Here is a 26,581-nt window from a genome sequence, read left to right on the forward strand (position 1 = left end):
GGACACTCATTGGTTATGTTGAGTCTCATGGCCAATAGAAGTAAGAGATTTTTCAATGATTTCACAATGTTCTTACATTTAAAAAGCAACAATGAAGCCCCCAATTTGAATTACAGCTTTGTAGTTGAGGTGGGGGAATCCTTTCTTCACCACAGCATTTTACTGATAGAAAGAACTGAGGCACAAGGACCTCAAGTACATCTTAGAATGAGAGCAGTCAGTCTGCCTTTCACTGAAAAGGAGCAGCGACAGATAATACAGAATCTTATTTCACAGAATATTAGGAAGTAAGCCCATTAATATTTGAGATGTTTCAGCAATAGGAACCACATAACGGGTAGTGACGAGGAACATTTGCAGAACAGCTGTCCACTGGGAATGGACAAGGATTCTCAAAATACCAGATCTCCAGGACAACTACTGAAAACAGCATTTCCTGGCTGTCATGTATTCCAGCAGCCCTTAATTGACTGTAGCGCTCGCAGTAGATATTTTTGAATCTAAAAGTCAAAATGATTTTCCTCCCACCTAGTCCAGGAATGATTTTTTTAAAGACATGATTAAGTCAATAAAATCAGAGTCCAACGGCACCAACAAAGATTTATTCAAGGCGTGAGCTTTCGAGTGCAAGCACTCTTCGTCAGACTAAGAACTGTTATGAGTAAATCTTTGTTGGTCTTAAAGGTGCTACTGGACTCTGATTTTTTTGTGCTACTTCAGACCAACACGGCTACTCATTTGAATCTATAATTAAGTCACTTACTTCTAGCATCTGCAATCAAAAAGCTTTATGGAGCTTCATGGAAAAGCCAGCCCTGGCTTAAAACTACAAGGGGCAAAATCTTTATTCCCAGGGCAAATGTTGGGTCTGATTATAGCATCTTCATCAGAGTTAATTTTTTTTAAGCTGTCTTCTTCACTGCAATGAATGGGACATCAATTCTCATTAGATTTGCACTTTGTGAGGCAAAATAAAATCAATCAAAAGTAAGGTTTTTTCTGTTGTCGGATATCTCAGCATATTGTAGGTGTTGCCATATAATATCTCTCATTGCACTCCCCTTGATAAAGCAGCAGCCCCTCTCCTATTCATACTGAGCACACACCCCTACACAAGAAAAACTCATGTTTGCTCAACTGCCCCCCCCCCCCAAGTGCTTAATTGATCATGAAAGGTGAAAGGGCTCAACCCTGCTCTTAAGCTGAGGCTCTGGTGGCCCCTAAGCCCAATAAGCATGGAGCAGGACTGTGGTGGTTACTCAGTCGATAGGAAATGAGGCCCTCTCCCTATGGCCAAAACCAGTTTAGGATTCAGTACGGAACTGGCAAAGGCAAATAGTGTCCGTTTTTAAGGGGGACCGAAATCCTGCTATTAGTTTCAAATGAATGTAGCTAGTTATTGTAACTAGGCAAGTAACAAGGTCAGAGAATGCGGCTGGTGTCCCCCTAGAGCAGCCTTTCTCAACCAGAGTTTCATGGAACCCTGGGGTACTGCGACAGCCCCAGAAGGGTTTTGCTGATGGGTTAGAAGTTAAATTAAATTAAGTTAAATTTTTAAAATGTAGAGAAAAATAATTAATTAAAAATGTGGTATGATCCGATACCACATGATGGGGCCAATGATGGGGCCAGCCATGTTGACCCCTCCCAAAATGGCCAATGATGGGGCCAGCCATACACATCCTTGCTGGCTGAGGCTCATCGCATGTGTTATCTACTGGGCTCCAGAGGTAAGTGCTCTCATTTCAGCTTAGCTGTGGGGTGGGCAACTGAACAATACAGGCCTGTTCCGCCCCTGCTTCTGGATCTGGGGAGGGGGGAGGTGACGGAGCAGCATAAACCTGCCCCAGACGAGTTTTTGCAGGCTCCCACTTCAGGCTCCCTTTGGTGAAAAAGAGCAAACTGGTAGCCAGCCCAGAGTGCCGGTATGGTTCTTGTGGCCTTTGAGGACCAAGCTTGAGGTCTGAAGCGGGATTGTAGTTTACAATGTAATTGATCACTGCATGGCTTGATCACCTCTGCCAGATCCAGTCAGTGTAAACTGAAATTGACCAATAGTGCACACTGGCAGGAAGAGCTATTGTTGGGTCCTGTACATAAGCTGAGGTCTTCTGATGGGTTCTTCAATTCAGTGCTTTTTATATGGGTCCTAATAAAGAGCTCAAATCACTACCACTGCTGAACTCATGGATTTAGAAGAAGAGTTGATCCTTATATGCCGCTTTTCTCTAACCGAAGGAGTCTCAAAGTGATTTATAATCCCCTTCCCTTTCCTCTCCCCACAACAGACACCCTGTGAGTTGGGTGAGGCTGAGAGAACCCTGACATCAGGGCTCAGTCAAAACAGTTCTATCAGAGCTGTGGCGAGCCCGAGCCCGCTGGCTGCACATAGAGGAGCAGGGAATCAAACCTGACATGTCAGATTAGAAGTCCGCACTCCTAACCACTACATCAAATTGGCTCCCACACGAAACAGTTCTTTTCATAAATAATCTGAATATATTTATGTGCAGTATGGGTGGCCTGGTGATGTCACTTCTGGTGACATGTGACTTCCAGGTGGCAGAAAGGTGTGGCCTGCTGACTTCCTTTCTGGATTTCTCAACTCTTGAATAATGTTTCAGGGGGTTCTCAATGGTAAAAGATGGGGACAGGCTGCCCTAGTGGGCTTATCCTTCAAGCCTGACAAAGCCTACCCCGAGTTGTGGTGTTTGGACCTAAAACAGAAGCCCTATCATTTGAAAACCGTTATCAGTCTGTTTCTCAAGACCTTGCTGCCATGAACTTCTGTGTTCCACCCACAGCTGTGGCATCGAACCGTGGCTCGGCGGGGACGGGACTCCAAGTGCAGAGTCCCTTGGCGTTTTGGCGGGGCCGGATAGGCGGCGACCAGCCAGGATGAGCAACGAATATAACCCGGGGGTTCTCTTGGCCCTAACGACGGCGGGCAGGCTGGGGAAGCGTTGCAACGGGCCGTCTTTGGGCGAGGGCTCCGAGGTTCCCGGCCGCAGGAGCGCCAGACTGAGGAAGCCCATGTATTATGTATGCTGCCGCCAGTCGCCCTCGCGAGTTCTGACTGGGCCTGGCAAATGAGGTAAAGGCGAGGGGGGACGAGATCACCCCTCTCTCCAGGCGGCCCCTGGCAGGCGGGTGGCGAGGAGGGTGGAGACAAGAGAGAGCGCGTGCCGGGGGAAGGGCGGAGCACATCCTAATGCGGAGCCGCTGCAGTGGCTCAGGGCGCGCACACACCACACAGGCAGGCGGCGGCGCCAGCGCAAGGCTCACCTGCAGAAGGAGGGCAGGCGCGAGACGGGAAGGGGGCTGCTGCAACCAAGGGCTCCCTCGGCCCAGCCACGCGCCAGCACGTGCCCATCCAGCCACTGGCCGCCCAAGGTAGGCGCGGGGCTGGGCTGGGCTGGGCTGGGCTGGGCTGGGCGGGGGGGACCTCGGGGCTCCTGATTCTGTTTCGTAGAGGCGGCTTGGATTGCGGAAAGCCGCGCGCGGCACCCGCGAACTTTCTATCCCTTCTGCCAGAGAGCCCTTTCCGGGGGGGGGGGCGGGGGGCGGGCGGGGAGAGAGCCATGACATCAGTGAGGCTCACCATCCTGCGCGGGTGGGTGGCACGATCCCGGGCGGGAGAGGCTGGCGACGGAGAGAGGCGGCTGGGAAAGCGGGAGGGCTGTCAGGCAGGAAGGTGCGGCCAGTGGGATTCTCTCCCGGTGCCCTTACTTGCAGGGAGATGGTTGCTGGGGGGGGGGGCACCACAAGGACTGGTTGAGGGTCCCACCTTTCTGACTTGGGGAGCGGAGCGAGTGGCGCCGTGGGTGTGACTGAAGGCGCCTCCGAATGTGGCCCGGGAGAGGTCTGGGATAGGGACCAGGCGAAGGATGGGAACACTTTGGAGTTCTGGCGCGCTGCAGACGGACCGTCTCCTCTCCGCTCCTCGTGAGGACTGCAGCGGAAGGCAGGGCTGGCGTCGGGTGTGTGGGTGTTCTGTGTGTTTACGTCCCCTCTCTGGTCCATTTTAGGACTTTAGAGCTGCAGGAGGTGGCTGTAGAAAAAGCTATGGTACATTTAGGATGGGGTGGGGTGGCCCCTGGAAAGATGGGCTTCCTGAGGGTGAGGAAAAGAGAAGGGATATGTGTTCAGGTATATTATTTAGATGTTAACCAGACCTGCGCAGGATCATGCACCAAGCTGAAAACAAGCCCGCAGGTATGTTGGTGGCCCACCAGGGGCTACAGGTTTTTCTCCGTTCTTGGGACTTCCCAAGTGTCAAGAAGCTGGGGAGCCTCAACACATAGGTGATGGGCTGGATTTTCCCTTGGTGCAGGCCTGAACTAGGCAGGTCACATATGCTTTTATGCTTAAAGCTAGTGGCAAAGATAGAGCTTCTAGATTGTCACCCTTGCTTTTTCATCCAGAAGCATGCAAACTTGTTTCACTGACTTTCCAGCAAAAAGTCTGTGTTGTGGATTAACGTGCCTTGAAACAACTCTGTCTATGTGCATGGATTGTAAATGACCTGTTGAGTATCCTGTCCAACCACCCTTCAGTTGTGGTAATAAATTCCCACAAATAAATTTCATTCCCACAAACTTTTCCCTATATACATGTGTGTCTGTGACACATGTAAAAATCTGTCAGTTGATGTAACCAACTTGATGTAACCAACAAAGTGAAGACTAATCCACAAAAGCATGAATGATGCCTCAGGAACCTTGTTTGAGACAGCCTGTAGGTCTCAGTTTAGCTTTTGGGATCAAATCATTGAAACTATCCTTCAGCTCTTTGTAGGCCATACTTTGGAGCTTCATGGTAGACATTCATTGTTTCATATATATTAATAATGCAGACCAAGCAATGTCATTTGATAAATTAACACACTTGGATTTATTTCCTCCATGTACTGAAGTTTTGATTCCAGAACCTGTAGCACCACAAAGATTTAGTGGATCCCAAGTCTAGACATTCTTGTACAAAATGAATCTACCACATTTTGTAAAGTGCCAGGATTTATGGCAGCCACTCCTTCCTCCCAAGTCAGCCCCTAAGAATTTAACTGCCAATATGTGAGCTATTGTCCTTTATTCAAACCATACCTCACACTTTCTTCTGAATTTAAAGTCAACATAATTGTATCTCCCACCCCCACCTCCAAATCCTTAGTCCATCTGGGTGCAAGCAAACCTGATAGCCAAAGACCAAATCAGGGTACCTTCTGCCCATCCCACAGAATCAAATGGAGAAAAAAGACCTTTTTGTATATTGGGGGTTCCCAAATCTGTGTACAGAACAAAGGGTTGCATGAGACTTTATAATATTACATTGAAGGTGGGGAAGGATGATGCATTTTGGGTCAAGCCAATAACCTGGGGTCTACACCCCCTTGCACATCCCACTGGATCACCCTATGCCAGCTTCCCGGAAAGGTCAGAAAAGGCAAATTTTGTCTCTTTCCCAATTCTCCGTTACTGGGTCTACATAATATAGACAGTTGCTTCTAGCCTTGAGAATAGAACATATCAACCTTGGCAATATTTCAAGATACAGTCAAGAACAAGCTGCTAAGAACAAGTTGGATTACAAAACAAAATAGTTTTCTTTACTGAACAAAAGTTGAGGGGGGAAAAGTTATCTCATTTCTCACTCCATCAAACCTGCCAGGTTAGTAGCTGCCTCTTCTGTTCTCTCGGGCAGCTACTAAGAAGGCTGCTTTGGTCATATGGTTAAAACATGCTTGAACCAGCCTGGAGTGTCTGATAAACTGGAAAACAACCCCGCTGATTATAAAGATGCATAGGTGGCTAGCTATTTAGGCAAAGTGGTTATGCTCAGTATAGGTGTGGTTGATGATGATTCAATCCAAAGTGTAAGGGAACATGCCAGATTGCATGCCTGGATCCCAAAAATCCCACCATCCTTTATTTGTTATGTTCCATTTCTAATATCATAGCTGTTATGCATGTTGGTACCAAGGTCCTGTATGCATTCAGAAATTAGATTAATCTTTTCTTAATCCAGGAATGGAGGGCCAAAATACATGACGATCTGATCCCCAAATGCATCCCTTGGCCAAAAAGAGAAGCTGAAGAGGAAGCCTCACTTTAATTGGGGCCACAGTCCCAGGGAAGGGATTTAAGTCTCTCCCTACCATGCCATTTCCCCAGGCAGTGATGAGAAAAGCCTTCCCTTTCCTGTAACTGTTAAAGAACTTCACCCAAAATAAAGACCAGGGGTCCATGGTCCATTTTGCTCAGCTTCCTATCTTCTCCAAGATGGGACACAGGTTTCCTTCATCAGCTCCCCCCATCGTAGGTTTTTAAAAGCTTGTAAATCTCATATTTGACATTAAAAGCAACTGAAGTCGTGAATAGTTGCCCTGATCAAACAAACCACTTCATTTTTTTGTTCCCTACATGAAATCCTCACATGGGGCTGGATCCCATAAAAAAGATGTATGTGTGCAAGATGCAGAGCAATTCCTCTTCCATGGCAGCTCTCCTATGTTGCTCCTGAGATCCCCTTTCTCCCAGGAGTAACATTTCAGGAGGAGCTTGGGCTGCTTCAGGAGGGGGAGGTTCAGGAGTTGTGCTTCTGGGCATGGAGCTTAGATGGGATCTAACTCATGTTCATCCTTTACTTGTTAAAGAAGGAAGAAAATTATCCTCATCTTGCTGTACACCAGAAATTCCGATGAACAGAAATGGATAATTTGACTTCTTTGTTCATATGAACACACATGAACCTGTGAAGCTGCCTTATGCTGAAACAGACCATGAGTCCATCAAGATCCTTACCGTCCACTCAGACTGGCCTCAGTCAGGGATCTTTTGCTTACTTGCAGACTTGGGTGAGGCCAAGGTCCGGATGAGAGCAAGACATTAGTCAGGGTTCTGGGAGAGGAATCACAGCAAGAAAACTCAAGCTTGTTGCCTAGGATGAGAGTAAAGTAAATGGGTAACCTTGTAATCAAGCATTAGTTTCTGGCTTTGTTTTCACTCAGTCCATATTAGGTAGGTATTGGCACACTGTGTATGTGTGGCAGGGCTAAGCAATTACAATCATCTGCTGTGCTTGCTCTATAATGGACAATGGTATTGGTATCTTCTACAGAAGGTGGGATGGCTGCCTGCAGGACTGGTAGAAAATGTCCTGCCCCTATAATAGAAAGTGTGGAAATGGACACCTGAAACATTTCATGGCATCACAGCACCAGTTAAATAACATCACATTAAGTCTCTATTAAAATGGTAGCTTTCCCCCACCCCTCTAGTTAGTTGCTAAATCTGCAGTAGCTACTAGGAATCAAAAGATTTGGCATACAACAACATTCTCCTATCCTTTCACAGAGATGCCTTTCTCTTGGTGTCTCAAAGGTCTTTGCTTTCTCTTTTGCACTACTTTAGGTTAAACAAGATTAGAATTTGGGAGGAAGACTCTCAGAGAGATCAACTCTTTCTGGAGAGCTGTAATCATAATTGCATAATGCTCTGGCGTGACTGGCAGACAATCTCTGTCCCACTGGCACAGAATAATTGTCCTTTTTCTTTTCTGTTCCCCCCCTGTATTTGATTCCACTCTTATGTTTGATGCTGAATTTGATCAAATAGTACATTCCATTTTCTCCACTTACTTAAGGAGAATGACCAGCATCTTCTCTTCAAATTTCTTTTGTTTTTTCCCTTCTTTGCTAATTATTATTTTCTTACTTTTCAAAGCCTGTTATTCTGGGTTAATATATGTCTTCCCATCTTTGATCTTTTTCCATTATAATTTATTGGCATTTCTAAGAAAGCAAAAACCTTAAGCAATTGTTTTAGACCCATCATGGCAGAACCTGTGCTGGACCAAGCCTATAGAAAAGTGCTCTTTCTTTTTAACAGCTAATTTGTGTTTGTATTTTTTTTGGTCTCTCTTAACCATCCAGCTCTGTTAAGGGCAGATGTTCTTTTTTCTTTTTAAAAAACAAAATAAACAATATAAAAAAGACACAAAGAAAGAGTGAGATGCTACATAGCAAATTATATAGCTCTAGAACAGGAAGTATTCTCTCCAACATCTCCTTCATTATAATCCCAAAAACATTCTCTATAAAATATAATGTGTCTTACTTCAGTCACATTAAATTTCAAATTTAAATTTAATGTTTTACAGCTATATTATTAATTTCATCATTACTACACATTCCATATTCCTTTTTTACATGTTTGCCACAAATCCTAATAAATTCAATTAATAAAAAGAATCTGTTATTTATCTCACATTGGAAATAAGGAGTTTATTTTCAAACTTTTAATATCTTTATATTCAAACTTGGTCTCATTCTATTTCTGCAATATAATATATTTACATATGTTACAATGCATTTTATATAATTTTTAAACAGTTATTCATTCTAGGTTAATTTGTTTTTATAATAAACACAATGTCTCGTTGAATTTTGAAATTGATCTGTTTCTCAAATAAGTTGTTAATATTGCCGTTACTGCATAGTCAGTAAGTTTATTTTCCCATTCTTCTAAACTTGGACAGACATCTGATTTCTACTTTGCTGTGTAGATAATTCTAGTTGCTGACAATATATATAACAAATCTTTTGGTAATTTATATGACAATATTCCTATTATATTTTTTTTAATATATTGGAAGAAGAGTTTCCGATATTTTCCTTTATAATTGTTGTTTACTTTCCCCAATGTCCTTTAAAGTAATACACCATCTGAAAAACATTTTGTACCAATTTTCTCTTAATGCCTGACCAACTGTACACTTATTTTTTTCCCTTGTAGCCATTTCTATTGATGCATAAGTATTTGCTCTCCCAAATTCTACATCCACTTAATTTTTCTTAGCTGAAGTAATAAGCCATTGTAATAAATGATCTTTTTGTTTTGTAATGAGTTGCTTGAATTTATGCATTTCTCTGAACTTGGTGTAGTGGTTAAGAGTGCCAACTTCTAATCTGGCAAGCTTGGTTTGATTCGCTGCTCCTCCCCCACATGCAGCCAGCTGGGTGACTGTGGGCTCGCTACAGCACGGATAAAGCTGTTCTGACCAAGCTGTGTCATCAGGGCTCTGTCAGCCTCGTCTACCTCACAGGGTGTCTGTTGTGGGGAGAGGAATGGGAAGGCGACTGTAAGCTGCTTTGAGACTCCTTTTGGTAGAGTAAAAGCAGCATATAAGAACCAACTCTTCTTCTATGCTGATGATTTTCTTTAATCTTGAAACTGATTGGAAATGTAGTAGCCATTGAATATTAATTCCTTCATCTCTAATATTTTGCTAGGATTTGAGTTTCCACTGAGCATTTACCATATTGCAGTATATTTAAAAATCACATTTATTTCTCATAATTTTTATCATGATAAGCTTCTATTGAGGACATAAGTAGAGAATTTGAGGGACTCTGTATATTCCATTAAACAAACCAGCATAGTGTAATGATTAAAAGTGGTGGCCTCTAATCTGGAGAATGGGATTTGATTCCCATTCCTCTTCCACTTGCAGCCAGCTGGGTGACCTTGGGACAATCGTGGTTTTCTCAGAGCTCTCACAGTCTCAGCTAACTACAAGGTGTCTGTTGTGAGGAAAAGAAAGGGAGGTGAATATAACCTGCTTTGAGACTCCTTCAGGTAGGAAAAAGTGGGGTACAAAAAAACAGCTCTGTTCTTCTTCAGTCCATCTCTAATTATATGACTCCTTTCTTGTATTACAATCATTTACATTGATTTCTTTATCCATAAATAGTTATGTAGACCTTTTTGTAAGTCTGCTGATTCAACTTTTACTATTCTTTGATCCAATCTGCAATCCAGACCAAACCTGCTGCTTGATGATATAATTTTATATTTGGAACTGCCAGCACAGGGCAGATTTATTGGCCATACGAATTCACTATAAAGGTAAAGGTATCCCCTGTGCAAGCACCGAGTCATGTCTGACCCTTGGGGTGACGCCCTCTAGCGTTTTCATGGCAGACTCAATACGGGGTGGTTTGCCAGTGCCTTCCCCAGTCATTACCGTTTTACCCCCCAGCAAGCTGGGTACTCATTTTACCGACCTTGGAAGGATGGAAGGCTGAGTCGACCTTGAGCCGGCTGCTGGGATTGAACTCCCAGCCTCATGGGCAAAGCTTTCAGACGGCTGCCTTACCACTCTGCGCCACAAGAGGCTCTATACGAATTCACTATACATGAGCTTTATTTCTGTTTTTCTCAATACTTCCCTGTTTTCCCCAACAGTGGTATTTTATATAGCAATATAATAGCTTAAGGACTACAGTCACAATTTTCCATCAAAAAATACCCACTCCTCTTCAAAAAATCCTTTTCTGTTAGTTCAGTGACATGTCTGAAAAGCCTATCCTAGCCAACGTGAAATAGAGCAGTCATTATCACCACGTAGCAAACGTTTACTGTAATACAAATGGAAATTCATATCATGTATGTGTGAGGAGCCCTTTCCCTTCCCGTCTCCTCCAGACAAGCAGACATCAAAAAAAAGGGAGCCCTTTCCCTTCCCGTCTCCTCCAGGCCCATCATTGGCTATTTTGACAGGGAGGTAGTAGGTTGATGTGACCATATATGGTCATATCACCTGATACATATTTAACTTTAAAAAGATACAAAATTAATTAACTTCCACCCACTGGGAAACCCTTCCAGGACTGTCAGGAAACTCCAGAGTTGAGAAAGCCTGCTCTAAAACAATGCTTCTTATGAAGATTGCTTTGTCCATATAGTTCAACCCCAATCAAGCCTTAGCATGTTCCCCTGAGTCCTCTGTCTTCATCTTGGCCAATTGCTCCCTCCTCCTTTTTGACCCACAAGGAGCCACCCAAGCACAAACTTCTCATTCTGAGATAGCTGAGGTTCAGATACACCCCAGCACCACTGTGGCCGTTTCTCTTCCCTGCAGCCTTGTGATGTTCTGATTGTCTTGGCTGCTGGCCCAATATTTTTGTGGGGGTGAGATGCCAGCCAGCAAGACAGTGTCCTTCACCCAGCAGCTGATCAGCAAAGGAATTAGAGTAAACACTGCGTACAGGTACAGAGTTGAACCTCATTTACAGTCAGCCAACACTGATGGTGTAGTGTTGCAGGCTCTAAATGGCCAGCTTCAGGCTGGGAATACCTTTATTTGTTTGTTTGTTGTTAGGTGTGAAGTCGTGTCTGACCCATCGCGACCCTATGGACAATGATCCTCCAGGCCTTCCTGTCCTCTACCATTCCCCGGAGTCCATTTAAGTTTGCACCTACTGCTTCAGTTACTCCATCCAGCCACCTCATTCTCTGTCGTCCCCTTCTTCTTTTGCCCTTGATCACTCCCAGCATTAGGCTCTTCTCCAGGGAGTCCTTCCTTCTCATGAGGTGGCCAAAGTATTTGAGTTTGATCTTCAGTATCTGGCCTTCTAAAGAGCAATCAGGGCTGATCTCCTCTAGGACTGACCGGTTTGTTCGCCTTGCAGTCCAAGGGACTCGCAAGAGTCTTCTCCAGCACCAGAGTTCAAAAGCCTCAATTCTTTGACGCTCGGCCTTCCTTATGGTCCAACTTTCACAGCCAGACATTGCAACTGGGAATACCATAGTCTTGACTAAACGCACATTTGTTGGCAGGGTGATGTCTCTGCTTTTTAGGATGCTGTCTAGATTTGCCATAGCTTTCCTCCCCAAGAGCAAGCGTCTTTTAATTTCTTTGCTGCAGTCCCCATGTGCAGTGATCTTGGAGCACAGGAAAATAAAATCTATCACTATCTCCATTTCTTCCCCATCTATTTGCCAGGAATTCAGAGGGCCGGATGCCATGATCTTTTTTTTCTTGATGCTGAGTTTCAAGACAACTTTTGCACTCTCCTCCTTCACCTGCATCAACAGGCTCTTTAGTTCCTCTTCACTTTCTGCCATTAGAGTGGTATCATCTGCATATCTGAGGTTGTTGATATTTCTCCCTGCAATCTTGATCCCAATTTGTGACTCCTCTAATCCCGCCTTTCTCATGATGTGCTACGCATACAAGTTAAATAGGCAAGGCGACAGTATACAGCCTTGCCGAACTCCTTTCTCAATTTTGAACCAATCAGTGATTCCATGTTCAGTTCTCACTGTTGCTTCTTGACCTGCATATCAATTTCTCAAGAAACAAATAAGATGCTCTGGTATTCCCATCTTTTAAAGAACTTGCCACAATTTGTTGTGCTCCACACAATCAAAGGCTTTAGTATAGTCAATGAAGCAGAAGTGATGTTCTTCTGGAACTCCCTAGCTTTCTCCATGATCCAGCGTATGTTGGCAATTTGATCTCTAGTTCCTCTGCCTCTTCAAAATCCTGCCTGTACTTCCGGAAGTTCTCGGTCCAGCCTAGCTTGTAGGATTTTGAGCATAACTTTGCTAGCATGAGAAATGAGTGCAATGGTGAAGTAGTTTGAACATTCTTTGGCATTGCCCTTCTTTGGAATTGGAATGTAAACTGACCTTTTCCAATCCTGTGGCCATTGTTGAGTTTTCCAAATTTTGTGGCATATTGAGTGTAGTACTTTTACTGCATCGTCTTTTAAGATTTTGAATAGTTCAACTGGAATGCTGTCACCACCACTAGCTTTATTGTTGCTCAGACTTCCTAAGGCCCATTTGACTTCACATTCCAGGATGTCTGGCTCCAGGTCAGTAACTACCCAATTGTGGTCATCAGGGATGTTAAGCTCGCTCTTGTATAGTTCTTCTGTATAATTTTGCCACCTTTTAAAAATCTCTTCTGCTTCTGTGAGGTCCCTACCATTTTGGCCCCTTATCATACCCATCTTTGCATGAAACGTTCTCTTCATATCTCCAATTTTCTTGAAAAGATCTCTGGTCCTCCCCATTCTATTGTTTTCTTCTATTTGTTTGCACTGTTCATTTAAGAAGGCATTCTTATCTCTTCTAGCTTTTCTCTGGAATTCTGCATTCAATTGGGTGTATCTTTCTCTTTCTCCCTTGCCTTTCACTTCCCTTCTCTCCTTAGCTATTTGTAAAGCTTCCTCAGACAGCCATTTTGATTTCTTGCATTTCTTTTTCTTTGGGATGGTTTTAGTTGCTACCTCTTGTACAATGTTGCGAACCTCCGTCCATAGTTCTTCAGGCACTCTGTCTATCAGATCTAATTCCTTAAATCTATTTGTCACCTCTACTTTATATTCGTCGGGGATATGATTTAGTTCGTACCTGAGTGGCCTAATGCTCTTCCCTACTTTCTTCAATTTAAGCCTAAATTTTGCAACAAGAAGCTGATGATCTGAACCACAATCAGCTCCTGGTCTTGTTTTTATTGACTGTATAGAACTTCTCCATCTTTGGTTGCAGAGCACATAGTCAATCTGATTTCTATGTTGACCGTCTGGCGATGTCCATGTGTAGAGTCGTCTCTTGGGTTGTTGGGAAAGAGTGTTTGCTATGACCATTGTATTCTCATTGTAAATAAATAAATTTATTTATTTATTTATTTATTTATTTATATTTGTTGCCCTGCCCCGAAGGCTCAGGGCGGTTTACAGGGAACAGATACAGATTATTGTTGTGGAACTGTGAAAGGAAGTCAGCATTGCCATGGGTGCTTCTTTTTGGAGATGGATGCGTTAAAGTTAGTCAATACTACTTCAGATTTGTTTTGACACTAAACCAATCAAGGTCAACTTTCAAAAAAGTCAGATCTGAATTCTAGCATTATAATTCAAATTATATTTAAAGATGCTATTGATTTTTACATATTTATGATACTTTCCTAAATGAAAGAGGAAGGAGATTCCAGATAGCAACTAACTTTTCTTAAAATGCTGAGCTTAAGAAAACCATTTATAATTCTGAGTATAATTTGATGCTTCACAGCCAGTGAGGGGGAAGAAGTCTGGAGACATTAATCACCTAGCTGATTTTGAGCTGCAGTCTGTTTCCATTAAGGAATTAAGAAATCAGTGATATACAACATACAGCAGAGCCAAAGTTAAGTAAGTAGTTAATGAATCCTGGAACTATTGAATATATCTGAAACAACCAGAATATTGAGCCAATGTGAGTTTCCTGCTTTAAGTTCTATCATTCCTGTCAAGCAAGGCAAGAAAAATGGGCACATAGAGCTTGCCAAATGGCAAAAGCAGAATGCAGCTGAAGATCTTGCAAGGGAGGGAGGAAAGCTAGTGCATTATTAGCTAAGGAAGGAGCATGGCAGTTTCTTCCTCTTTAATTCCAGTGGCATTCTAAAGTTATGTGTGCTCATGAAATCAAAGCTGTTTCCCCTTAAAAAGTTAATCACTTACTATAAGCATGTAAACCATATAAATATGTTATATCTCTTCCATATCTGTCTAATGCATAAGCCCTCCCAGTGGATGGAAGTGAGCCGCAGAGTCCCTCAGAGATCTGCATTGGGAGTGCTTTTCAATGTCTTCATAAATGACCTGGAGCTAGGGGTAGGTTGTGAAGTGGCCAAGTTTGCAGATGACACTGAATTTAAGCTGGTTATTTAGGGTGGTTGATACAAAAGAAGAACTCCCAAAGGAACTTTGTAAAGAACTCCCAAAGGATCTCCCCAAGCTGGGGAAATGGGCAATAAAATGGCACATGAAATTCAAAGCAAGCAAGCGTAAATTGATCCATATTGGGACAAATAATACCATCTTCACATATAGATTCTGATGGGATTTGGGAGGGCAGTGACAGATTAAAGAAAGGGATCTTGGGGTGGTAGTGGATAGCAAATTAGAATCAATCTATGTCAATCTATTGTGCAGCTCCTGTGAAAAAAAGCAAAATCCATGCTGGCTATCATTAGAACAGGAATAGAAACTAAAACCACCATCATCAAACTGCCCTTATACAAATCCATGATGAGATCACATCACATTTGGAATATTGTGTACAGTTCTGGTCACCGCTCCTGAAAAAGGATATTGTACAGCTTGAAAAGAGCAACTAAACTGATTAGAGGACTAGAGTAGCTGCCTTATGAGGATCAGTTAAAATACTTAAGTCCATTTAGTTTAGAAAAAAGGCACGTAAGAGAAGACATGACAGAGGTCTTATACAGTTTTGCATGATGTGACAAGAGCGGACAGGGGAAAGGTTTTAATCCTTTCTCATAATACTAGAAACTGGGGGCATCTACTGAAAGTGAATGGTTGGAGATCCAGGGCAGACAACAGGAAGTACATCTGAAAGTGCAGTTAAATTGTGGACTTCTCCATCACAGGACTATCAACTTGGAAGGCTTTAAAAGGGGAGTTGACAAATTTATGGAGGATGAGGCTATCAGTGGAAGTTATGATGGCTATTGATCATGATGGCTGTCTATTCTCTCCTGTACCAGAGGCGTAGTGCCTCATATCGGTTGTTGGGGAGTACAGAAGGGAGGATGGTGTTACAGTCTTCCTGCTTGTGGGCTTCCTCGAGGCAGGTGGTTGGACACTGAACAGAGTACTAGATTAGATGAGTTTATGGTCTGATTCAGCTGGGTCCTTTTTAAGTTCTGGATCTTCTGACCAATTGTAAATTGTAAGACCATTTCCGCATAAGGAATCTGCCCCTGGACAGCCTCTGGTTGCTGGCAGGTTTTAGAGCCCCTTCCACAAGACGTTGCCTCTATCCCAAGGCTGTCCAGGGGCTGGCCTATGTTTTGCCCAAATTTCCTCCGGGATGAGGGAAATTGCGAAAAGTGGATTTGCCACTTTTTATCTTGCATTCCATCGGTGAGCAATCAGAGACAAGCCCGCATGGGGGGTGGGGAGGCATGATAGTCGCAATAGCATTGTCCCTCCCTCGCACCCACCCTCCCCTTTCCATTTCCTGCTCCGAATAATTTTTTTTTTATGGTGCAATCAGTGTCAAAGGTAAAATAAAATCTTCTGCAAAGTGCCCACATTCTTTTTGGGATCAGGCAAGCAAAGCACAGCCCTGTTTCTGTTTTCTGGAGGTGGGAAATGAGCTGGGAAAGGGGGTGGCGGGTGACCGACGAGCTTTTTCCCAATCATGCAGGGGTCTGAACACCTTGTTTTTAAGCCAACCATTTACACACAATGGTTTTTTGGGGGCTTCAGTTACCACATCCAGCCTTCTCACAACTCAGGCAGGCAAAAACAATCCCATTTGTCTTTTCTGGAGGTGGGAAATGAGCTGGGAAAGAGGGAAGGGGATGATCATGTAGCTTTCTCCCAATCATAAAGGGGTCTGAGCACTTTGTTTTTAAGCCAACCATTTACACAACTTACTTTCATGTACTTGTCATGTCTGTTTTGAACTAGGTAAAAGGTAAAGGTATCCCCTGTGCAAGCAATAGGTCATGTCTGATCCTTGCGTGACGCCCTCCAGCGTTTTCATGGCAGACTCAATACGGGGTGGTTTGCCAGTGCCTTTCCCAGTCATTACCATTTACCCCCCAGCAGCAAGCTGGGTACTCATTTTACCAACCTCAGAAGGATGGAAGGCTGAGTCAACCTTGAGCCGGCTGCTGGGATTGAACTCCCAGCCTCATGGGCAGAGCTTTCAGACAACATTTCTGTTGCCTTACCACTCTGCGCCACAAGAGGCTCTTCTGTTTTGAACTACATATCCCATAATCCATAGAACACATTTCTATGAGAGTCTTAATGGATGTATGACATGCAAATCACAATGTAGATGTCCAACTGGGTGTATATCTTGATCCAACCCGCATTTAGTTCTCAATCTGGCAAGAGACTGAATGCAGGGAAACTGATTCCAAGTGTGTATCTCCTTTGCCAGGCTGAGGAGACAGTTTCTTTTATTGCATCCAATGAGAATGTGTTTGCCTGTGGCTGGGATTTTTAAACCTTACTATGAAGTATTAGGTCTGTGTGGTTGTGCCTGACTCTTCTGTAACTGAGGGGTTTTTTTAGATTCTGGGTAAAGTAATCATCAACCATCATATACCTTTCACACCTCCTCTGATCATATTTGACACACAGCAGAGTCCTCTATGGTTAATCAGTGTGTTATCTAATACATGTACAACATGAGTGGGCATGAAGATTTGGATATCATCTCTGCTTCTGTGTGATCAACAACATACAAGCATGGCAGCTATGTGTGGTAGAAGTCAATGTATATAGGCTCCCTACCCTGGGATTAGTAATATTAGAGAATAAGCATTCCCAATTATGTGAACAGTACTTACACATATACATGTATACACATCCTTCCACCCATAGGTGTCACGCTTACAAGCTGCTAATCACCTAGAGTCAGAGTGTGGGACTATTTCACTCATGCCTACTACCTCTGTATGCACATTGGGTATATATTTGCAAATGAATCATCTGTAGAAGGCTAGTATGTTCCTCAGTTGATAAGTAATGGGTTTTGACAAGAAAGTGGTAGGGTGCCAAACGGTTGGTGTATATGACACCAAAACTGTGATCTTCATAACAATGTTGAACTGGCATAGCCATCATTGTTCTCCAGCCTAAAAGCCATCTTGTTCATGGACAAGTTCTGTAGAAGGAAGTCATACAGACCCTGATCTAGTCAAATTCAGATGAGCATGTGCAGTGCTGCTTGCTTTCTACAGTTGTTCTATCTACCGTATTTGCCGGCATATAAGATGACTGGGCGTATAAGATGACCCCCCAACATTTCCACTCAAAATATAGAGTTTGTTACATTACATTACAGTACTATGGGCCACTATGGGCAGCTATGTCTATCCCAACTGAAGTGCACCCGGCATATAGGATGATCCCCCCACTTGGAGGCATGTTTTTCAGGGGGGAAAAGTAGTCTTATATGCCAGCAAATACTGTAAGTGTAGTACCAGTATTGTGTGCAAAATTCACCATTCTGTATTCAGTTTCTAGCTATCCAGTATGCAGAAGTGGGCTTGAAGACATGTGAGAATGTCTGGAGAAATCTCAGAAGCCTAAAGGGTGGCTAGGTGGAATTTACTCCAAGTCAGGAAATGGGTCTTCTACCCATGCTGAGTGATTTGCCCTCCTTCCTCTCTGAAAAAAATAAATTGTGCAAAATTAGCACCTGTATGCAAATTGCACAACCGGAATAATTTTTACAGGTTTAAAGAAGCAAGTTTTTTTTTCTTGATGTAGAATTTTGGATACATAGGAAGGGGGGAGGAGGAGGTTAGCACAGTGTGGCATAATCTTCAGAATGGCAAGCAAAATGAGGAAGTAAGAAAAAATTTTGGGAAAAGATCAAGGTTATTTTTGCTTGTCATCTATTAGTGCTGTCTTCCTTATTCAATACTTTTGCTAGTGCTGTTATTTAATGTTTTTAAAAAATGTTGAAACATGTATATATTACATATAGCAGAAATGAAAGAGTGAAATTCAATAACAGTCATGGAATTTCCAGCCTTGTATTATTCCAGATCTCTGTGGGAAGATTGCTTCTTCAACAACACATGTGATGCTCATCATCTTAACTAACTGTGGGCAGTTAGATTTGTCAACATAGAGTAATTATTATTAAAGAAGATCAAAATAATGTTAGTAATTTGATCCTGAGTTTGAGCTAGTGGGCTGCTGCCCTTCACAAGAGTGGGCACAGCAAATGGAAATCTAAAAGCAGCCTTTCAATGACCCAACCCTAACCCTGTATCTCAGCAGCAAACATGCTTTGAAATCAAGGCCAAAGGGCAAACTTTGAAACGAGGGAATACTAATTGCAATCTAACACTTTGTTCACCTTTCTCTGTGTTCCGGGATCTCATCCCAACAGGTAGAAATATTGTGAAAAAGTAGAATCTAAACATCCAGCCCTACCTCCTCAATGATGAATATATTCCAGGGTCCTAGAAGAAAACCAACAAATTGCTGTGATAAAAACAAAGAAATACTCTCCCAGTTAATAGATCTATAGAAGAGATTGTTATTCCATTAGCTTTTTAGCAATGGCCCCAGTTTCCTGTATCCTTGAGCCCTCATAGAAAAATTCAGATAAAGCTGGATGAGCCTAAAAGCTTTGCTGCCATTTATGGACTGTTAAAATTCTAGAAATTTTTTGGTGACAAGATGTGTGCAGCAGAGTAGCCAAAATGTCATTTGAGACAGTCCCAAATCCTGCCCTTGATCGCAGCCACTGTGCATTGGATGTACTCCCCACATCCTGAAGCACTTGACATACACTTGTTTGAACAAACGGCAGGAACAAGTCAATGGTGGTTTCTAGTGGCTGGAACATCTGCTTGAAGAGTTTTAAAAATCTTTCACTTCAAATCTTGTATTCCTTTCCCATGGAGAGTGCTAATATTGTGCACTAATATGTCACAAATAAGTTTTCTTTATATTATATGCCTGAGCCAAAAGGGAGAGTGGTGTATGAATATAATAAACAAACAAATAAATAAGCTAGTGTATATGTTGTACTTGTGTACAAATTCTTTATTCTGCCAAATGTCATTAGCAGCATGTTAAAGGGGAGGGGTGGTATTTCTTAAGGGGCAACCATGCCAATCTATTATAGGTAAATGACCAGGAATTTTATAGCATCTTAAAGCCTAACATGTTTATTGTTCATTTGTGTGTGAGAGAGTTCATTTTTTTTAAATTTTATTTTCAGTGAGACTTACCAAGTTGTCTGAAATTCTGACACTGGCAATGTCAGCAGCAATTCTAGTCTGAACGCTTCAAAATGTGAGGGACATTGAAACCTGGGGCAGGAATTATTTTCATCAGGTACAGATATTCTTACTTTATTCCAAGGACAGTGGATAAAAGCACCAGTCATCGTGTGGCCTTTGCAAATGAAGGTACAAGTTTCTAAAGCTCTCACCTCATTTCTGCAGCATCTTTTGATTTAACAAATGGATCTCCACATATCACGAAACACCTGCCTCCATCCTCCGGCCAGAAGAAGGGCATCAGGAATGGGATACTGCAGCGGCAGGAGCAATAACACCCCTGCACAGCTCCTCTGCTGGTCTCCTGACTACAGGAGATTAAATTGCACTCATTTATTCTGTTTTAATACATTGCCTTCCTTGCTCGAGACAGCCTCCCATCTCATTCTGTTAAACCCCAGTTCCTCATTCTAGGCTGACAGACTCAGGAGGGGCAGAAGTGAGTTATTGCCAAGGAAGCGGAGTGCTACGAAGCCCTGTAGCCCTGTTCCCACCACTTGTCAGAACAAATCAGAACAATGCAAAAGAAGTGCACGTGTGAATCACATGAGGAGCAAAGGAGCATGAACAGAGATGTGAAGTGATTTGAAAAGGCCAGTCAGCAAGATAAGGTGAGGGCTTGGCCTGACACAGGTGTGCTAGTTTCCACAGGGACTTTGGCAAGTGTTTGTGAGTGACAGTGACAGAAAAGAGAGATGGAGGCATGGCTTGCTGGCAGTTGTGCACAAACAGCCTAAGGATATGATAAGAAGCAGCTCAGAATGGTTATAGAGCAGCACCACAGTGTTTAGACATGCAAACCCATGCTTGTTGAACGCATGGTGGTTAATTTCTTTAACACAGAAGTGCCAGGGCTCAAGCATGCCTGGAAGCTACGACCTCTTATACATCCCCCTTCTGCCCCCTACCAGGTTTCAACATATGGGTTTTTAAAGTTCGTTTAAAAGACAAATGCATGATCAATATTGTGGTTAGTTCTGCAGATGAAAAGTGGAGAATTGTGAACAGGAGAAGGCAGAATATAATGCCGCTTGCAAAGAATAAGTATGTGGGGAGGTCCTTGTCCCTTGCCAGGTACTGATTGAATGTATTGGAGAGAAACCACTAATGTTTACGTTACATAGGATTAAACCCATAATAACAATCAAGTCTTGTGTCTTAGGGAGGATAAAACCTCCTGAGGTTCGTTTGGTCAGCTCTTATCATTCTAGTTTTCAGCTTACTGATGCTCCTGGGATTTTGCTCAAGACAAGTGGATTTTTAGAAGACAAATTTATAGTCAAAATGGCAAAAAAGTTATGAAGAGAAGATGAAAACTCTGGGTTCAAAGAGACAGGGTAATTCCAGACAGAGCTGCACCTTTCTAAGTGCATTTACTTCAACTGACTTAGGAGGGTGTAATCCTACTTGTAAGGTTGCCAACTACAGATTGGGAAATTCCTGGAGATTTGGGATAAAGCCAGGGAAAGGTGGGATTTGAAAAGAGGAGGGACCTCAGCAGGGTGTAATGTCAAAGATGCCATCCTCAAAACAGTCGTTTTATCCAAGAGAACTTCATCACTGTAAAGAGATCAACTGTAATTCTGGGAGATCATAAGGCCCCACCTGGAAGTTGGCAATCCTGTCTGCCTAGAATTGTCCTCGTGGAGAATGACAAAGGGTTTGGAAACCTGTATCATGTTTATAACACGTTACTCATAGGTAAAATTAATCACAGTTAAACAAACATATTTTTAAAGATATGTTGTGCATCTATAAACTACACAGAAGTTTTCATTTTGTGATCTTGTAGTTTGCCATACATAAATAAAGCTTCATACCTCATATTCTGAGTGACTGGAAACTAGTATTAAAAAGCCTTTCACTCATTCTAAAACAGAAAATAGCCCTAAAAATTATCTAGAGAAAATATAGAGATCCCCCCAGGTTTCACATCTCTGGTCCTGCCAGAAACTGCTCTGGCTTGGCCTATTCAGCCCAGTTTCTTCTTTTGATCACAGAGGAAAAATTGTAAAGACTGGGATATCAATGGAGTAAGTTGTAATGGCAAACTGCTGTTTTGCATTTTCTGGTAGATTTATACTACAAGATGTAGAGAACACATGCAGCTAGAAATGGGCACAAACTCCATTTTTGAGGTTCAGTTCATGGTTCATGGCCGAACCATGAACTGAACCTTGAACTGATTCATTTTGGTTCATGATGCATTTATATTTTAAAACCCTAGTTTCTGTGCCCAGCTGTTTTTGGCAGGGAGGAGAAAGCAGGGGGTTAAATGGCCTGGAGTCATTTCACTCTCTGCTTTCTACTTGCCATGGCTTTTGGCAGGAAGCAGAAAGCAGAAAGGTCAGAGTCATATAGCTTAGCTTTTTTTCATGAAGAGCAGAAAGCAGGTGTTTAAATGGCTCAGAGCCACTTATACACCAGGTTTCGGTTCTTCATAAACCTCCACAACTTGTATCAAAATTCATGGGAGATTGTGGCAGCTCTTCAGTTCAGCTCTTCAGAACATCAGTTCACAAACTGCAAAATTTATAACAAGCTTCAGTTCATGCCCATCCAATGTCAAACTGGAATATATGGAATCAGACATTGGACCATCAGGTATTGTCTAATTAGACTGGCAGCAATAGTCTAATAACACAATACAGGCAGTTTTGGGATTCATCTTTCCTATAGAAAAGCCTTTCTCAACTTTTTTACCATTAAAAAATCCCTGACACATTCTTCAGGCTCAAGAAACCCCAAAAGTGGCATGATCATGCAGAATATGGTTGAGAATATGGTTGTACACGCCCACCCAGCTCTCCTCCCCTTCCTACCCCCTCCAGGCCCACCTGTAGCCATTGTGGGGAGGGAGTCATTTCACCCAATAAATTTAAACAAATGTTTAAAATATATTAAAAATTAATTAACTCCCACCCATTCAGCAAACCCTTCCAGGGCCACCAAGAAACCCCAGGGTTTCATGAAACTCTAGTGAAGAAGAAGAAGAGTTGGTTCTTATATGCCGCTTTCCCCTACCCGAAGGAGGCTCAAAGCGGCTTACAGTCGCCTTCCCATTCCTCTTCCCACAACAGACACCCTGTGGGGTGGGTGAGGCTGAGAGAGCCCTGATATCACTGCTCACTCAGAACAGTTTTATCAGTGCCGTGGCGAGCCCGAGGTCACCCAGCTGGTTGCATGTGGGGGAGTGCAGAATCAAACCCGGCATGCCAGATTAAAAGTCCGCACTCCTAACCACTACACCAAACTTGGCTCTCTTAAGAAAGCCTGCTATTGAATTTTTCATGAAAAGTAGTCACAGGAAACTGAAATCAGAGGCAAAGAGACAATAGAAGGGTGGTTTAACCATTCTTGCCAATCAGAAGGGAGGATGGGCTTTTTGAGAAAACATAGAAGGAAGGGACGGAGATAAGCAGCCCTCTTTTTTCTCCCTTCTCTTCTCAATTTATTCTGGCTGCTTTGCTTTTTTGACAAAAAAAATGTGTCAGAAGCAAGAACTGCAAAAGCACCCAAGCCCAGATACAGACAGACATATCACAAAGAAGAGAACAAGAGAGTGTTTGACAGTTTACACTGGATATACTTTGTTTCACCTCTGCTGAGGATTTGGTTTAGCTTGTTGGACCATCTGGTGACTGGCAGCCCTAACTCTCCATATGAATTTTTTAAAGATAGGTAAATAAATTCAGATGTAGTCAGGTAAAGCTTGTATGATTGGAATAAAATAAGATTTCTGTAATCCTGCTTTCTTGGGGGAGAGGCCATGGTCCAGTGGTTGAGTATCTGCTTGGTATGAAGAAGATCCCAGGTCCCATTTCCAATATCTCCAGTTAAAAGAATTAGGTAGTAGATGATGTGAAAGACTTCAGCCTGACAGCCACTGTCACTTTGGGTAGACGGTTCTGACCTTGACGGACTGATGGTCTGATTCAGTGTAAGGCAGCTTCATTAGTTAATTAAAAATTCATGGATGAGATTGAAGGAAACTGTCAGCCATGCTGGTTCAAAACAACTGCCCATAAACCGTAATAAGAAGTACTGTAGGGATTGTGCTCTGGGTTTTTGGATTAGATGGCACTTTATAATGGCCAGTAGCACAATAGTCACAATTCTGTCCTCTGGAACCTGTGCAATTTATTCCAATAAACACATCTCACACTAGCTATATTTCCCATCTGGTTTTTCTGGCCTTTCGCCTGTGCCTTTAATAGCAGTCTGACCTGCAGAAATTAAACAAGGGACACTGTTTCTCATGTGAATTAAAAATGATGGGAATGACTTCATCCCATATGTCAGTCAGCCAGTAAACCTTTATTAGCATATAAAACCATCATTACAGATGGTTTAGATACAAAATATATACACAAAAGTGAACAAAATGTTGGATTTTTGGTTTAAAATATAACAATTGCACTTAGCAAATCTCAGTATCCATAATTGCTTTAGTACTCCATTTGCTGTTAAGAAACAAGGAACCCAGTTACTGGATATTTTGTGTTCGTGCCCTTTCTCAGACCACAATGGCTAAAAATTCTGCTATGCATTCCGTTACTTCAGGAGATATATCCGTTAATGACTTTTTGGTGCCATGAGCAGATAATTTATTAGTCCACAAAAGGGGGTCTAACAAGAAAGAACACTGTTTAGAAAACAATAGGCAAGAAGACAATATATGTAAAATAGATTCAGGTTTGCCAAGATGAAAATAACACAGCCTTTGATCATAAAGAATATTCTGATATCTCCCAAACAGTCTTGCCCAGAGAAAGAGATTTATTCTAGCCAGCATGAATGCATGCCGAAGGAAAGGGTTTAGTAAATTAACAGAATACTGGGCTGTATATTTCTTCGGAAAAGAAGGCCAAAAAAGGAAGGAAAAAAAAATATGGTTGACTCCGGCATTGATGGTTTATTGCCCAGTGTCCCAGATCCTTCTCTTGATTGTCTGGAGTATACAAGTTTTTTGTGAGTAGCTAGTAGTTTAATATCAGTGCCAAGGGTATTAATTTTATGAAGAATAAGGACCATTTAGAGCAATGAAAATCTGTAAGTAAATTGGCCCAAACTCGTCTGTCATTGACCAGAGTCACGGCCTTCTCAGTCTTGCCCCCTCATTCCTTGGTGGAATGAGCTCCCAGATGACATCTGGGCCCTGCTGGAGCTAAAACAATTCCACAGGGCCTGCAAAAGGGAACTCTTCACCAGGCATTTGGCCAAGACAAGTGAAACAATCCATCAACCACCAACCAAAGCCCAGTGGCCCCTCCCACCATTCACTGCACTAATAGAAGAAAAATAAAATCACAGTGCAGAAAAGATGAGTTGCCAATTGTTTTTCAGCCAAGACAAGGGACTGCTTCCAGTATGAAAACCACTTTAGTTCACAATGAAAAAGGACACCAAGGTATCTAAAGGTTTTAATCTGTTCAATAACTCTCCCATCAACTTTCCAATGGTGACATTTCCATGACTTGGAGAAAACCAAGATTTTAGTTTTCTCAAAGTTGATGGATAGAGATTAGGGTAAACAACAAATGACATTAAAAGGCATCTTAAGCCTAATTTAGAGAAAAAATATGGTGCCATCTGCCTATAATAACAAAGACATGGGCTGAGAGTTGAGTTTAGAGGCATGGCCATCAGTTCTAGACACATAAGTTAGTAAATCTGATAGAAACAGAATAAAAAGAAAAGGGTGGTAATAGACAACCTTGTTTAACTGCCTTGGTCATAGGAATCCTTTGAGAGCCTTTCTCGTCAAACCTGATTTGAAGAGTGGAGTTTATGCAAAAGAAAAAAGAATTTCTCCTCCACATCTAGTTGGAATAGCTTCTCCCACAATATTTGTCTATGGATGGAGTCAAATGCACCACACAGATCAATAAAAGCAGCACAGAGCTTTCCGTTTGGATGACTCATATATTTCTCAGCAAGGAAAGACAGTGTAGTACAATGATCTAAATTTCTTCTTCTCCTGGTAGGCTTTGTGCATCCATCCATTCTCTTAGTTTTCCCCAAAGGTGCTTGGAATATAATTTCCCAAATACAGATAGCAGTTTATGGGATGGTAATTCTCTGGATTATTGTGATTACCTTGTTTGAAAATTGGAACTATAATTTAGCCATGAATCAGGAAGGATACCAAATTTGTCAATCATTGTAAACAATTAGGCAAGAGGCTCCATCCACCAATCAAGACTGGTCTTCAGCAAATTGACAGGCAGACCATCTGGGCCAGGGCCATACTGAGAATATAATTTGTATCCCAATTTAAGTAACTGGGTGCCAATCTGGGACATCTAAGAGTATTAAGTTATCCTCAACTGGTTGAGTTATTGATATATCACTGAAGAGTTTGGTATAATGTTGAACCCATCCCACAGGCTGAATAGGGGAACTAGGTGAGTGTTTCTGGTCCACCACTAAGGATCAGAACTCCTTAGTATTTTTACTCTTTGCTGCAAAAAGGAATTAGGACCAATTTTTAATAGAGTAGGTGTGTTTCTTTTCAGTTAACAGAGTATGGCACCTGTCCATTTCTCATGAGAAGAGACAGTCCTTTGGGGAATGATTATAGTATAATTCATGACACAATTGGTGCAGTTGTTTTTTTGGAGGAAAGACATTCAGCATCAAACCAGGAGTGTTTAACTACAACAGCACAAGATGTTTGTCCAAAATATAGAAAATGAGTGCCTCAGAGATATATTTAGCATTAGATAGGTTACTTTTAGATTGCTGTCCAGAGTGACTAAGCATCCATATATTAATTTTAGTCTGTGACATGGGAGACCATTTAATTTTGATATATAGGGACTGGTCCTTATTATCAGAGTAAGGAAGAGGGGAAAATGCTAAATCAACCCTTAATTTAAGGACATCTGAGTTGGAAAATGCACCTTTTCTGTTTGAACACCAAACTTAAAATCAGTAGTATGGTCTTCCAAAGCAGTTG

At 42.3% G+C, this 26,581-nt stretch overlaps 1 protein-coding gene across 4 annotated transcripts in view; it reads left to right on the plus strand.

The window, feature by feature from the left end:
• The first annotated feature begins 3,065 nt into the window (after window positions 1-3,065).
• CNTN2 (contactin 2) overlaps window positions 3,066-26,581 on the plus strand; it is a 68,556-nt gene continuing 45,040 nt past the window's right edge. The window contains exon 1 of one of the 4 annotated variants that reach the window (XM_077334688.1): window positions 3,066-3,094. The gene's annotated coding sequence lies outside the window, so the exon portion shown is untranslated. Of the gene's footprint in view, window positions 3,095-3,117; window positions 3,394-20,099; window positions 20,232-26,581 lie in introns of those variants that run through there. The other 3 variants (XM_077334687.1, XM_077334690.1, XM_077334689.1) reach the window with 3 other exon arrangements.

The sequence above is a fragment of the Paroedura picta genome, chromosome 4 (genome assembly GCF_049243985.1).
Source record: "Paroedura picta isolate Pp20150507F chromosome 4, Ppicta_v3.0, whole genome shotgun sequence".
In the NCBI taxonomy this organism is placed as follows: domain Eukaryota; kingdom Metazoa; phylum Chordata; class Lepidosauria; order Squamata; family Gekkonidae; genus Paroedura; species Paroedura picta.